Source organism: Eptatretus burgeri, chromosome 3, assembly GCF_056783735.1.
Source record: "Eptatretus burgeri isolate ZD-2024b chromosome 3, Ebu_testis_v1, whole genome shotgun sequence".
NCBI lineage: Eukaryota > Metazoa > Chordata > Myxini > Myxiniformes > Myxinidae > Eptatretus > Eptatretus burgeri.
Genome location: NC_140963.1, coordinates 84,142,849 through 84,157,285, shown reverse-complemented (window position 1 = coordinate 84,157,285; position 14,437 = coordinate 84,142,849). Strand labels below are relative to the sequence as shown.

The 14,437-nt window shown below is 40.1% G+C and overlaps 2 pseudogenes; both read right to left on the bottom strand.

Moving 5' to 3' along the window:
• Positions 1-10,381: 10,381 nt before the first annotated feature.
• On the bottom strand, positions 10,382-10,522 carry LOC147030336 (signal recognition particle RNA; annotated as a pseudogene).
• Positions 10,523-11,612: 1,090 nt separating this feature from the next.
• On the bottom strand, positions 11,613-13,401 carry LOC147030335 (uncharacterized; annotated as a pseudogene).
• Between the last annotated feature and the right edge of the window lie 1,036 nt (positions 13,402-14,437).

Below are 14,437 nucleotides of genomic sequence, written 5' to 3'. Positions count from 1 at the left end.
GCCTGTTCAAAGTCAAAACATGGTTGAGGAGGCCAAAAACACATGGTGACTTCAGACCCCAGGATACACCTTAAGACCCCATAGTGAACAAAGTGGCTGAGGATGTGCCTGATAAAGGAAACAATTTAAAAAAAAAATTTTTACCTCCGCCACCGAAGGTGAAGGAGGTTATGTCTTCACCCCTTTCTGTCTGTTTGTCTGTTTGTTATTGTTACTTGCAAAATCGAAAAATTTTCAAGTGTATTGGTCAGTCGATTTTGTTATTCTGTCTGTCTGTTTGTCTGTTTGACTGTTTGTCGCCTCCTGGTCACAATTTTAAACTCATCTTCACAAAACTTCACCATATGGTAGCGTTTGTCAAAAGGAAGAAGTCTCTTGTTTTTGAGGTCAAAAGGTCAAAAGGTCAACATCGGCCAAAGGTCACCAACTTCGGTGAGATTTCTAAATTCCTCAATTTTCATCCGATTGATTCGAAATTTAAAGAGGATTTATATTTCATGTCAATGAATTCAACCAGCCAATTATTGTTGTGGTCAACATTGACCAAATAGTCAACATAGACCCAAGGTCAACAACTAAGGTGGTATTTCTAAAATCCTCAATTTTCATTCGATTGACTGAAAGTTGAAGAGAAGTTATATTTCATGTCAATGAACAAGACTATTATCTGCTTTCTTTCCTTTCTCCTTCTTTACCACTCACCATAACCTTGATTTTATTCATGTTCATCTTGAACAAAGGTGCAATGGTGCTATTTGCCCAATTTTCAGGGATCACTCCTTCTCCCCAGACCTTTCGACACAGCTTCATCATCCATATGATTCCCACATCTCAGCCACGTCTATAATTTCAAATAAGAATCCAGTCGGACCCACTGCCTTTCCTTTCTTTAAATTTCTAATAGTTGATTCAACATCTTCATATATCTATTCTTGTCTTTCAACTTTATTAAATTCCAGGTCATTCTCCCACTCATTTTAATTTTTTCATTCAAAAGCTTCTCAAAGTAAGTTTTCCATTACTTATCATTTATCAATATTATTTTTAAGTCAGCTTGGTGTTGGCTTTGTGGTTAGGGTTGCTGGCTTGGGATCTTAGGATCCTGAGTTTGTAGCCCTGCTGGTCACTGAATTAACAGCAGGTGTGGTTTATTCAGTCTGTTATCCTTCTGAGGTCTGCAAAATGAGTACAAGTGCACTGGTGTAGTGGCACAGCATCAGCAGCAGAGTTGTGACTGAACAAAATGATAGCTATCTGCCAGCCAAGCTGCCACACATAAGAAGAAGAATATTCTTTTTTCACCTAATGTATGTTAAAAAAAAAGTAACTTCTACCACATCTCTTCTATCTTTAGTCATCTGCTTGGCTTTCTTGAAAAATTTATTCTTGCCCTTTGATGTGGTTATTTTTTTCTCCATTCTTCATACACTTTGCTATTGCTATTTCCTTCTTTGCTTTACTTATTCAAACATTTATAATCCTCTTTGTCTTGAGTGTCTTTATTCTTTTGCCATTTTTTGTAAGTTTCTTTCTTCCATTTGAATGCTTCTTGGACCACCACCATATTTCTTGTTCCTTTTGAAACCTGCCAGAGCTTATTCCACAAATATTGTTGGTTATCTTCATCCAAGCATTTTTCATTTGAGTCCACATCCCATCTCATTTTTTAGATGCAATTCAAATAGTTCTCTTGTTCCCACATTTTTAGGTTTCCAAACTTTTGCGTGCGAAATTGTGATATAAAAATAAATCTCCAACCACCGATGTTGAGATAAACATTCTTCACCGACTTTTACTTTCACAGTGCTTACCATTCTTTGAAAACTCCTTCACACAAAATATATATATATATATATATATATATATATATATATATATATATATATATATATATATATATATATATATATATATATATATAATGAATCTGACCCTTTGTAATTCCACTTGTAAAAGTCACGAGTTGTTCTTTTCTTTTGAAAGATGTATTGAGGACACACATATCTGTCACTTCCACTATTTATATGATTGCTTCTCCTACCTCATTCTTTTCCATCCATCCATTCGGACCATACTCTGTGCAAAGCGTTGGTGCTGCTCAGGGCCGGATTTATGTGTTGTGGGGCCCTGGGCCCTCGAAGTACGCGGGGCCCTCTCAGGGCCGCAGCCATTTTTACTTCATATATGCTTATAAGAGTATTCATATATAAATGCACCAACCTAGGCTGGGCAAAAGAAAAAAAAACCACAGTTTATGTGTAAAAACATGTATTTCAGAAACTACTAGTAACAAAAGTTTATATACAAGAAACACCACTATGGATTAAAACAACGGAACAGAGAAAATAATCGCAAAACCAAAACGTGATGGTATCATCTCAAATCTCAATGTAGAAAGTTTTTTTTTGTCGTTTTTGCAGATATGATTGCATTATTGAACACTTTGTGGTAATTGCTACAATATATTTGCGAGATGTTAAAAACCTACAGAATCTTTTATCTTCTTTTATGCCTGTGCAGTACAGAGCAAACATAGATTCAGGGCGGGCGTGTCGTTTTGCAAAAATGAAATCGAGACGGCCATAGCTTGCTGGGATTGGGAAACCCTCACTTTTTTCGTGTGACCTATTTCTGTGGTAGACCTTAAGATTGCGCTCTTATGATCAGTAAAGTAAGTTCAAAGATGTAAAATAAATGATAAACATAACCAAACAGATGCCAAATTAACAGGGATATTGAGTATTTGTTTCATGATTCACTGACCATTTACACAAACGAACTAGATTTTTTTCACAAACAAACAAAAGGGGAAAATAGCAGAATTTCTTGTAATCTCTGCATTTGCGCGGGGCCCCTGGGAAGCGCGGGGCCCCGGGCCATGGCCCTGTGGGCCCTGCCCTAAATCCGGCCCTGGTGCTGCTTAAGCAGTCTCCTTGGCTATTGGGCACAATCCTAGACGGGTTGCCACTCCGACACAGGATACCAGCAAGCTGTCACTCATTTTGCCAACCTCGGAAGGATGACAGGCAGAGTCAACCCCACCTGGTATTAATTCAACAGCCAAGTGGGATTTGAACTCAGGATCCGAGGATCCCAAGCCCACCACTCTAACCATTAAACGCAACACCAGGCATACACTGAATCCCACAAACATCAATAATGTGATGACTTCCTCGAAGGCCCGAAGCTCCTGAACCAGCTACGCAACATGGGCTGAAGCTTTTAAAGTCTGTCCTGAGTGGCTCAAACCTGCAAATGGTGACAAGTCATTAAAATCTTCCATTGGTTAAATGTGAGCAACAGCGGAAGGCGACTTCATTTGACGACTCTTCTGGGGAGACAGAATGAGAATGTGAGATTTGCCTGGATTAAAAGTCATTGTTCCAAATGTTCAATTAGCATCTGCTCCTTTTCAGGTCAGAAGATAGGAAAGGCATTCTTGCCAGCCTGTCATAGGATGCAATATTGTACTGCATAATGTGATGTCATTGTGCAAAGGGGAAAACAAAGTTTTCCAGAGTAACAAAGATATCATTTATGTATATGAGGAACAGCGCTCGGCCAAAGACACTGCAGCCTTGGGGCACTCCAGCCACCACTGGGAAAGAATAGGAAAGGATTCTGTTGAGAGCTACGCACTAACAGCATGAGTGGAGAAAGTCATCAAGCCAGGAAAATATGACCTCGTATTCCCTGGCAGGAAATGTTGGCAAGCAAAGCAGGGTGCCAGACATTGTAGAATGTCCAGGGACAGTCAAGATCCCTTGCTTAATAGGTCCTCTATTGATGACAGAAGCAGCACCAGAGCCAACGTTGAGAAAGAAACTGCAGCATGATCCAAAGTTGTGAGAGATTCAGCAGCATATCCAAAGATAAGCCTTTTTACCGAATAAGACTGAATTGATTTTGTTGTTGCTCTGAAAAGTCAGCACTCCCCCAAGGCTGACTTTACCGTTTACAAAACCCCCCCATCCACTTTCTCAACAATCCTCTGGAAGAAGTCTTTTCTTTCAAGCTTCTGGGTCTCACTATCTGCCATGACCTTTCCTGGGAAAGTCACATTTCCAACCTTGCCTCAAAAGCCAGTCGCCGACTGGGAATCCTCCGTCGTGCAAAGTCCTTCCTCGGCCCTCTTGAGCTCCTGACCACTTACAAAGCTTTTGTCCGTAGCCTGATGGAGTACTGCTCTCCCCTCTGGGCTGGTGCTCCTGCCTCCCACCTTTCTCGACTTCACGCTGTCGAAACCAGGGCTTTTAAGATCATTGGCATCTCCCGCAATGAAGCTGAGTCTTTGGGCCTCTCACTCAATCACCGCAGGTTGGTCGGTGGTCTTTCTGTCTTCTACCGACTCCTCTCCAGCCTTGCCCCCCCTGCTCTCTCTGCGATTTGTCCCAACCACATTTCCACAGGGCGCTCAAGGTCCGCCAACAACCCCCTTCTGGTAAAACTACCAAAATCACGAATCACTGCTCATCTTCACTCTTTCATTCCTCTTTTTTCCCGCCTTTGGAATAAACTTCCTCACTCTATTCTTTCCCATTCTTCCCTTCAGGCTTTCAAAACAGCTGTTCACCACCACCTCTTATCTTCCCCCATCCAAATCCTCGATCTTTTCTACCCCGATAATCCACCCAAGCCCACTTCCTTCAATTCTCCTGCTTTCCTTCCTGAAAGTCCCTTTAATGTCCATCTTCCCCTCGCCATGTTCCCCGTCCCATCCCCATCCCACTCCCTTCCACAGTTCACCTAATGTGTCTGTTCCCCACTGTTTTGTCCCTTCCACTCCCGCCCCTCTTGTCTCATGCCTCCTTGCTGTGAGTTGTGTGTTAGCTCTCATACGAGCCTCGACCAAGGTATACAAAAAAAAAATAAAAAAAAAAAAATAAAAAAAAAAAAAAGGCAATGGCACCCAACATACAGCGGTCCCGGGACAGTTATTTCATTCGTGTTTGCTTCATTAGCCCTTCCTTTATGTCTAGTGGGTATATGGGACAAGATGCGTTGCATTGGGCTTTTTGTTAGGTCTTTTATTACCCTCGCCTATGGAAAGGGTATTGTGGTTTGGGTCTGTTTGTTGGTTTGTCTGTCTGTCTGTCTGTCTGTCTGTCTGTCTGTCTGTCTGTCTGTCTGTCTGTCTGTCTGTCTGTCTGTGTTTTGTTTGTCTGCGCAGAACTTTTGTGTTTTTCTGCACAACCGCTTGTCAGATTGAGACGAAATTTCACCACAGGTGTGACTACTCATGTAGAATGTTTTAAAGATAATTATGATGTCATAGGTGATGTGGTGTGGCAGCCATGTTGGAAAAACGGCAAAAATTTGTACCTCTGTATCTCTGAAACCACACCAAGGAAAAAATTGAAACCTGGCAAATTGCAAGCACGCCTCATGGGGAATAAGTGTGATTTTTGTACACGAGACGCGGCTCTAAGAGAGCTCTGCGTTGTTCTTCTTGTTCTTCTTCTTCTTGTTCTTCTTGTTCTTCTTCTTCTTGTTGTTCTTCTTCTGGTGAAGACAAAACCTTTAGGACGCGGCTATTGGACACATTTGTCCTTGTTTTTTGATGACGCCTTAATTGCATATGTGGAATGCTAAATCTGATCAGTATGAAAAATTTTGAGGGTCATGTAGGGATAAAATGTTCCACAGAAAAATAAAATTGATGACATCATCGGTCACGTGATTCGGCAGTCATATTGTTGTTTTTTTAAATCCTTCAAAAATCTTCTTTGAAGTGGCTGAACAGATCGAGGCAAAACTTTACATGTATGACCACCTATCCATGTAAAACAAAAGGTTCACACATGTGACATCATAGGTCACATGGCTTGGCAGCCAGAATGGAATTACCCTAAAACCTATATAAAATCTTCTTCTCCAGAATGGTCGGACAAATCAAGGAGAAACTTCATACAAATGTTCCCCAAGCCATGTGTGTGTATGTTTGTTAAGGAATAATTGATAGGCCACATGGTTTGGCAGCCACATTGTATTGAAGAAAAACATTAAATAATCTTTTCTCTGGAACTGCTTAATCAATTGATGTGAAACTTCACATTTAGTGGCGTGGAATAAATGTTTTAAATTTCAATTTGATCGGCTGCATGGTCTGGCAGCCAGAATTGTTTACTTTTTCGATCTGGGTTCTTTTTGTTTTTTTATTTTATTTTATTTTTTTTGAAATTGAATAAGGCTTACTTGGCTGTGCCTAGATGGGTTTGAGGGTAGAGGAGTAGCAGCTGAAATGTGAATCCTATCCAGGTTCCTTGTGATGACTTAATTGGCTGCTCTTAGAGCACCCTTATTCTGGATATTTCCATCTGTCTGTCTGTCCGCGAAACTTTGGTCAAGCCTAGGGGCTAAACCACTCAACCAATTCCAATGAAATTTGGTAGGTAAGACCAATATTTCTGGGAATCGTGTGCTTTCGAATATGGGACCCCGGGCCCGAGCAATGGCATAGCAACGGCCCTTTAAAGTGGTCAAAAAAATAAAAAAAAATCGAAAAATCGAAGCTTAGATCTATCGTGCGCAATCTATCTCGCTCCCTTCATGCCAATTTGCAGCCCTAACAAAAAATATTTGTAGGAGGAGATAGGTTTTGGGCGAGTACATGTCGAACATTTCAGAAACGGTTAATTGCAAATATCTCTAAGAGAACGAGTCTGATTTTGATGAAACTTGGGTGAAATGTGTACAATGTGGCTAGCATGTACACAAAAATAATTGGTTGCTATGCACACCTCCATTGCTTAGCAACAGCTAAAATACTTTATCGTACATCGTACACTTATTGTGGACTGTACAAAAAAATCAATACCTCCGAAACTGGACCTCCGAGGGACCTTTTTTTTTTGTGCCCAAGGAGAATGTCTTACAGCATCATGTAAAAAAATAAAATCTTTAGTGAATAGATTAATGGAATTACCAGGGCTGCCATTTGTTGGAGTCTCTTTGGAAACATGCCTGAAATTTCACAAGGTGGGTTTCTGGGTGCAAACTAAGAGGGCTGTGATAATCATATTTCTTGTGCTAAATTGATTGATAGCATGTACATGAATATCGGCGAGTCGCGTCGGCCAGCTTTCCATCTAGAGCGAGCAGCCATGTCGCCTACCAGCTTGTCTTTGCTTTTTGCTTGTTTGGGTACCTTCTGATTACTCCAATGCAGGACTGTACCTATTTGGTCTTCCATTTGATTTGAAATGAATTTATTTTAATCCCATTCTAAATTCAATTAAATAATGAATAATAATGAAAAAACAAACGTCATGGGTCAGGGTCAGGTGTCCGATCTAAGTGAGGTTGCATCAAAGTGGGACGTTTTGGTTCTCGGTCATCACTGCCAGCAGTTATAAAGTGGCAGTTCTAATTATGTCTCTTATTAATTACGTACCACACCAGTATACAAACACCACACAAAATACACCACACAAAACAAGTCCTGGCGATGGTCTGCAATCTTTGATTGCTCTTTTTCTTATTCCGCTTTGTTATTCTTTCACTAATTTTATTTACTTTACTTTTCACACACTAACCCCGTCGTACTTGCTTGCACACCATGGACCGAACAGATGCCGTTACTGGGGAGCCTCATTTGCATGTGTGCGCAATTTCCCCGTTCAAACCACGTACTAGTATTCAACAGACACTTCACCTCAGACCCTCACCATGCTCACCACGATGTGACAACCCTCACCATAATCACCACAATGCCTCCTAAAATCCCCACAGAAACCTATGATCAACCTCCTCGCCACAATTACAACAACCGCTTCAACCGCTCCCAACACTTCCAACGTCCTAACGGCAAACACCACAGTGCTTCCCCCACTTCACTACAACAGCCGCAACTACCACCTTTAGTTCACCAGACGCTCACCACAGTCCTTTGGGATGCCGGGGAATGGAGGACATTGCTGATGCTAGCGAGGCAGAACACTTTGAGCACCTAACTCGAAGCGCAAATATACAGTGGGACTCATTCAATGACATCCGGGCAGCACTGGCATTTTGCTAAATAATAACGCTCAAATGGAGCCCAGCACAGGTTTGTGGCTGAAGAGCACTCCCAAAAACCCTCACCCCATGTAAATCATGGATCTCCATTGCATGGCCGAGCCTGGAAGCAACTGAGGCCAGTTTTGGCTCCAGAGTCTGGCGGGGTAGGGCTACTTCTCGGGCTGGTGTCTGCACACAAATTTCGACACTCAGTTATGCTTACAGAGCATTTTGATCTGATTTTTGGCTCCTCCTTCGCCCGGGCTCAATAAAAATAGCGGCAGAGAGCGGATCAGGGACACTCACTCACCGAGCCGAGTGTGAGAGACTCACCAAGCCCGAGCTGACAGTGCCAGTCAACAAGCGGGGAGTATCATCCATCGAGTCATTGTGAGCCGATAGGGCAGCACGAGTCACCGAGACCGAGCCAAGCGAGCAGTTACTAAGTCATTGCCGGGTCATCACCGGGTCATTGGCACTCAGCTCCCGCTGTGTTCCACACGCAATACTCATTATCTTCCACACTTCCAGATTCTCTCACAAGCCCCATGAAGCTATCTTCTCATGCATCTATCTCTCCCATTTACTGTCATTAACTACAGACACAGAAACTAAAAAAGCATTACCGATTTGCACTCCTTCACATCTCCTATTCTGCACCTCATTTGCATCATATTTGCACCTCTCACTCACGCACCATAGACACCCTCGGTTTTTCTCCCTCCTCCCTCCTCTTAAGCAACTGAAAAGCGTAGTCCGTTGGCCGTGCCAGGTATTGGATGAGATCGAAAACCCCTCAACTGCCTCTCCTCTTTCTGAACTCCCTAATTTCCTTGGGTGTGTGTCTGATGGCGCCTGTGATGTTTGCATAAGATAAGATTGTAGAAGTTTATATCAGTTTAAAGGTCCCATGATACTCAAAATGTTCTGGTTATTTATATATTAACTTGACCTTCCTAGTGAAGAAATCACCCATGTTTCTTTTTTAAAATCAACAATGGGATAATTAGACCAATATTTCGAACATTTGTTATGTTTTTCACAACTTGCTATGCCCCGCCCCTCAAAAAAGTTGAGTTCAGCGAACCGCAGGTCACGTGACCGTTGACATCATCTCCAGAACGAGACTCGCACAGAGTGGATTGATTAGACGTCAAGAGCCGTATAAAGTACGTACAAATGCATTGTGCACATGTGTTTGCTATCTCACTGATCGTCTTAATTCCTGTTATTGTTTCACGGAAAAGAAATTCTGCTTCTGAGCCGTGTATGCACAACAATCACGAGGCAATTATTTATCCCTTTACTACCTTGTCGTAGTGGTGTACAAATCCAATACATGTATGCACAATAAAGGGCTATACCATGTCCACAAAATATAAAATGTGACTGTTCAACCTTTCAATTAAAAAAGAAACTTACAGGGACATACAAGTAAAATACTAAAGATTAATATTTCATCATTTCAATATATATATATATATATATATATATATATATATATATATATATATATATATATATATATATATATATATATATATATATATATATATATATATATATCCGGGTGTAGTGGCATGCACCTGTAATCCGGCTACCCGGAGGCTTGGGTTTGAGGATCGCTTGAGGATGCGAGCTCTGCACTGGGCCACGCAATGAGAGGGTGTCGGGCAGCCTGGAATCATGGCGAAACCCAATCCTTATCCCTGTGTCGTAAGAGGCGACCAGGGTTGCGTCAGGAAGGGCATCCGGCATAAAACCTATGCCAAATCAGTATGCAGATCATAACGGATGATCCGCTGTGGCGACCCCTAATGGGAGCAGCCGAAAGACGAACAACAACAACATATATATATATATATATATATATATATATATATATATATATATATATATATATATATATATATATCTTCTTCTTCTTTCGGCTGCTCCTGTTAGGGGTCGCCACAGCGGATCATCCGTATGATCCGCATAGTGATTTGGCACATGTTTTACGCTGGATGCCCTTCCTGACGCAGCCCTGGTCGCCTCTTACGACACAGGGATATGGTACACCTATTTTAACCGGGGTATACAACGGCCCAGTATACTGGTACTCATTTCGCCGACCTCAGAAGGAAGACAGGCTGAGTCAACCATATATATATATATATATATATATATATATATATATATATATATATATATATATATATATATATATATATATATATATATATATATATATATATATACATGTTGTTGTTCGTCTTTCAGCTGCTCCCGTTAGGGGTCGCCACAGCGGATCATCCGTTATGATCCGCACATTGATTTGGCACAGGTTTTATGCCGGATGCCCTTCCTGACGCAACCCTGGTCGCCTCTTACGATACAGGGATATGGATTGGGTTTCGCCATGATTCCGGGCTGCCCTACACCCTCTCATAGCACGGCCCAGTGCAGAGCTCCCGTCCTCAAGCGATCCTCCAACCCAAGCCTCCGAGTAGCCGGATTACAGGCGCACGCCACTGCGCCCGGTATTATATATACATATATATATATATATATATATATGTATGTATATGTATATATGTATATATATATATATATATATATATATATATGTATGTATGTATATGTATATATATATATATATATGTATGTATGTATATGTATATATATGTATGTATATGTATATATATATATATATATATATATATATATATATATGTATATATATATATGTATGTATATGTATATATATGTATATGTATATATATATATATATATATATATATATATATGTATGTGTATATGTATATATATATATATATATATATATATATATATATATATATATATATATATATATATATATATGTATGTATATATATGTATGTATATATATATATATATATATATATACATATATATATATATATATATATATATATATATATATATATATATATATATATATATATATATATATATATATATATATATATATATATATAAATATATATATTTATATATATATATATATATATATATATATATATATATATATATATATATATATATATATATGTACATGGTGTCCCAAAAAATGTACTCACTCTTTAAATGATAATAAATGCGTTGTTTATTGACTTAGAAACAAGATTAATGGTTAAATGTATAAATGGATAAATGCATGTTTACAAATGTTCAAACTGATGACCATCACGTTCCAAACACAGCCGATAACGCGGACCAATGGATTCAACAGCATTACGAATCATTTCATTTGGAACTGCAAGACATTGTCATTCAATTTCCTCTTTCAGCTCATCGACTGTTGCTGGTTTTGAACCGTAAACCTTATCTTTGAGATATCCCCATAAAAAGAAGTCCATTGGAGTGAGGTCTAGGGAACATGCAGGGAATTCAACACTACCTCTTCACCCAATCCATCTGTATGGAAAAGTTGTTTCGTGATAGGCCCTTGCATCACGGTGGTAGTGGGGAGGTGCTCCATCTTGCTGAATAGTGTATGTCATTGTGTAATTTGGTCAACTTTTCATATAGAATCTGGAAACTTGTAATTTTTCACTTCCTTTGTTTGCAGTGAACACAAAAACAGCTGTTTCCAATTTTTTTATTCATAAGCAGTCACCAAAATCCAAAATTTGAGAAATCGCCATATTTTACCCATTTTAGCACATTCAGAGATAATAAAAAATATCTGTTCAGCTAAATTTAACCCAGTAAGGCATTATTTATGAACCCCCCAAAATATGACAGCCAAATATGCACAAAAAGTTCGTTCTGTAGTACTGAGAACATACAATTTGAATGAATGTGCAAATACAAAACACAAAGATGCTTCGGCATATATAATTATTTAGTCATCCAAGTTCTCATTTTCCTCGTTATCGCTTGAATTCTCATCAATTGCGACATTGTTGCATGTGTCCTCAGCTCCTTCATACTTGCAGAGCTCTGTGCAGGCTAGATTATGTGCCTTACAAGAGCACCGTCCACTGCACTTGCTGGCGACACAGGAACACTTCACAAGTTCCACCACAGCCTCCGGTGCTGTTTTTTTGATGGTGCTATATTCATACAATATTTGACGATTTGATTTATGTGCTTGCACTATTTGCTGAGAGATGACCGTTGCTGACTGATTCAAATCATGTGTTTGGGCTTCAGTTTTTACTGTGTACATGCCTTTCAAGATCCACAGAATCATGCTACATAGTTCATATGGAACTGCATATTCTGCTGAGTTTTCCAGCGTTCCATTGAAAACGCATGGGTCCTTTTTCACCTGCTCAATCGATTTACGGAGCACCATGGAAGCTTCGAAGATCTTCTTCATGTTATCATGTGGGTCAGGTCTGTGTACTGCTTCTCTGACTGCTGCGTTTTGTTTGGCTTTGGAATGTATCAGCGTAAGCTTAGTTGGCAATAGTGTGAACTGAAGGAGTTTGACATTCTTCGCGATTTTCTGTCGCAACCATCTCCGTGCTGTTTGGGCATTTGAAAATCTTGACCAATATTCAATATCGTGTTGTTTCATCTTCGATACATAGTCCTTTTCTGCTTCATCGATGGGTATGATTTCACCTTGTTCGATACACTCCTGTATTTCAGCAAAGAACTCGATTTCGGCTGCTATATTGTGAACAGTTGTTTCACTATCATCGGTATTGCCACCGGCAGGGGTATTTGAGGAGGGTAAACTGTCTCCAGCACACTCAAGCTCACGCTTCAGAAGTTGCCACTGTTCATTTATACACTGCTTGTGATACACAATGTCCTGTGACAGTGCATCATTGTCAGATATGACATTCGCATAGTTCACTTTCCACTCGGGGTTGTTGGAGTGTTGCACTATATCATGTATCAGAGTTCCAATATTTCCTGACCGGCATTCGTGCAAAACATCTTGAACTTTGCCTTGGCAGAAAAAGCACTTACTTTTATCGTAGTTCATGGATTTTGAACGAGTGTGCCTTCCTGATACTGACAGTTCTTCAGGTTCTTCATGGTGCGATGAGGTAGCTGGTCTCCCTATGGTTCGTTGAAGAAGACTAACATCGGATGTTGCACAGACTCGTTTATTTCGCTTTTCATCACGTTTTATATGTTCTTTGTTGGTGCTTGCATGTTCTGTGCCACACAACATGCTTGTCACTGAGATCACCTGCTGTCAAGTCCCCAATTTTTTTCAATGAGTGGAATGAACTCACTGTTCCCAAAACTCGCTCTCAAACGAACCGCTGTCAAGAATTTGTCGTACGTTGAATGTTCCTCAGATTGTGGTGGCTCTTTCAATTGCTCTTGCTTGGAGCTCTGACACTTTATGCATAGTTTATAGTTTATTTCTGTGTGCGCCCTTTTCTCCGGGGGTTCTTCGCTCTGTGCCATGACTTATCTGCAAATAGAGAAAAAACACGTAATTGCTAATTTTTATTTAAAAGACACTACATGTATATTGTCTAAATATGCACGATCAGGCAAAGATATCAGAGTGGTCATATTGATGAGTACTAGGGATTATGATTATGATGAGTGTTAGGGATTATGATTATGATGTCTATTATAGATCTTCTACTGCATACACTATGTCTGAAAATACGAAACGAAATTTGTCATCAAAATTTTTATTGATTTTTCATCACTCGCTGGCCGCCATCTTGGATTTATGTCATTAGCAATGTTTGGAAAAATTGGAAACAGCTGATTTGTAGTCCTATGTGATCTTAGGAAGTGAAAAAACACAAGTTTCCAGATTCTATATCAAAAGTTGAACATTGTATGAATTGCTACATAACAACATACACTAGAAAGTAAATCTCTTCATCACCAAATATCTCTTCGCCACGTGGACCGACGGATTCCTGCAGCAAGTTTAAGTAAACATCCCCAGTGACAGTTTGGTCAAAAAATAATGGCCCTAGGATGCCCAATGCTGATATCCCACACCACACTTTAACCCCTGGTAAGTTTAAATGGTGTTCCATAGTGACATGCGGATTTTCAGGAGCCCAGTAGGTTAAATTGTGTCGGTTAATTGAGCCATTTAACTTGAAGCTGGTCTCATCCCTTCAAACCATTTTGGATGGAAATGCTGCATCTTCTTCGCATTTGCCCAGGTACCACTCACAAAATTCAGCTCTCCGGTCAGGATCGTCTTCATTTAGAGCGTGGATTAATGTTGGAATGTTACTTTTCCAATTAATTCGCCTCAAAATGCGATGGGCGCTTGATTTTGTGATTCCTGCCTCAAGAGCCATTTGTCGTACAGATTTCCGTGGGGATCGGTGGAGGGTTTCCAGCAATTGATTTTCCTTTGCGGGGGTGGTTGATGACCGTGGTCTTCCTGGACGCTCCTCATGGACGTCACGCACAGTTCCATCTGTTTCAAACTTATCTCGGATGCGAGCAATGGTGCGTCGCATTG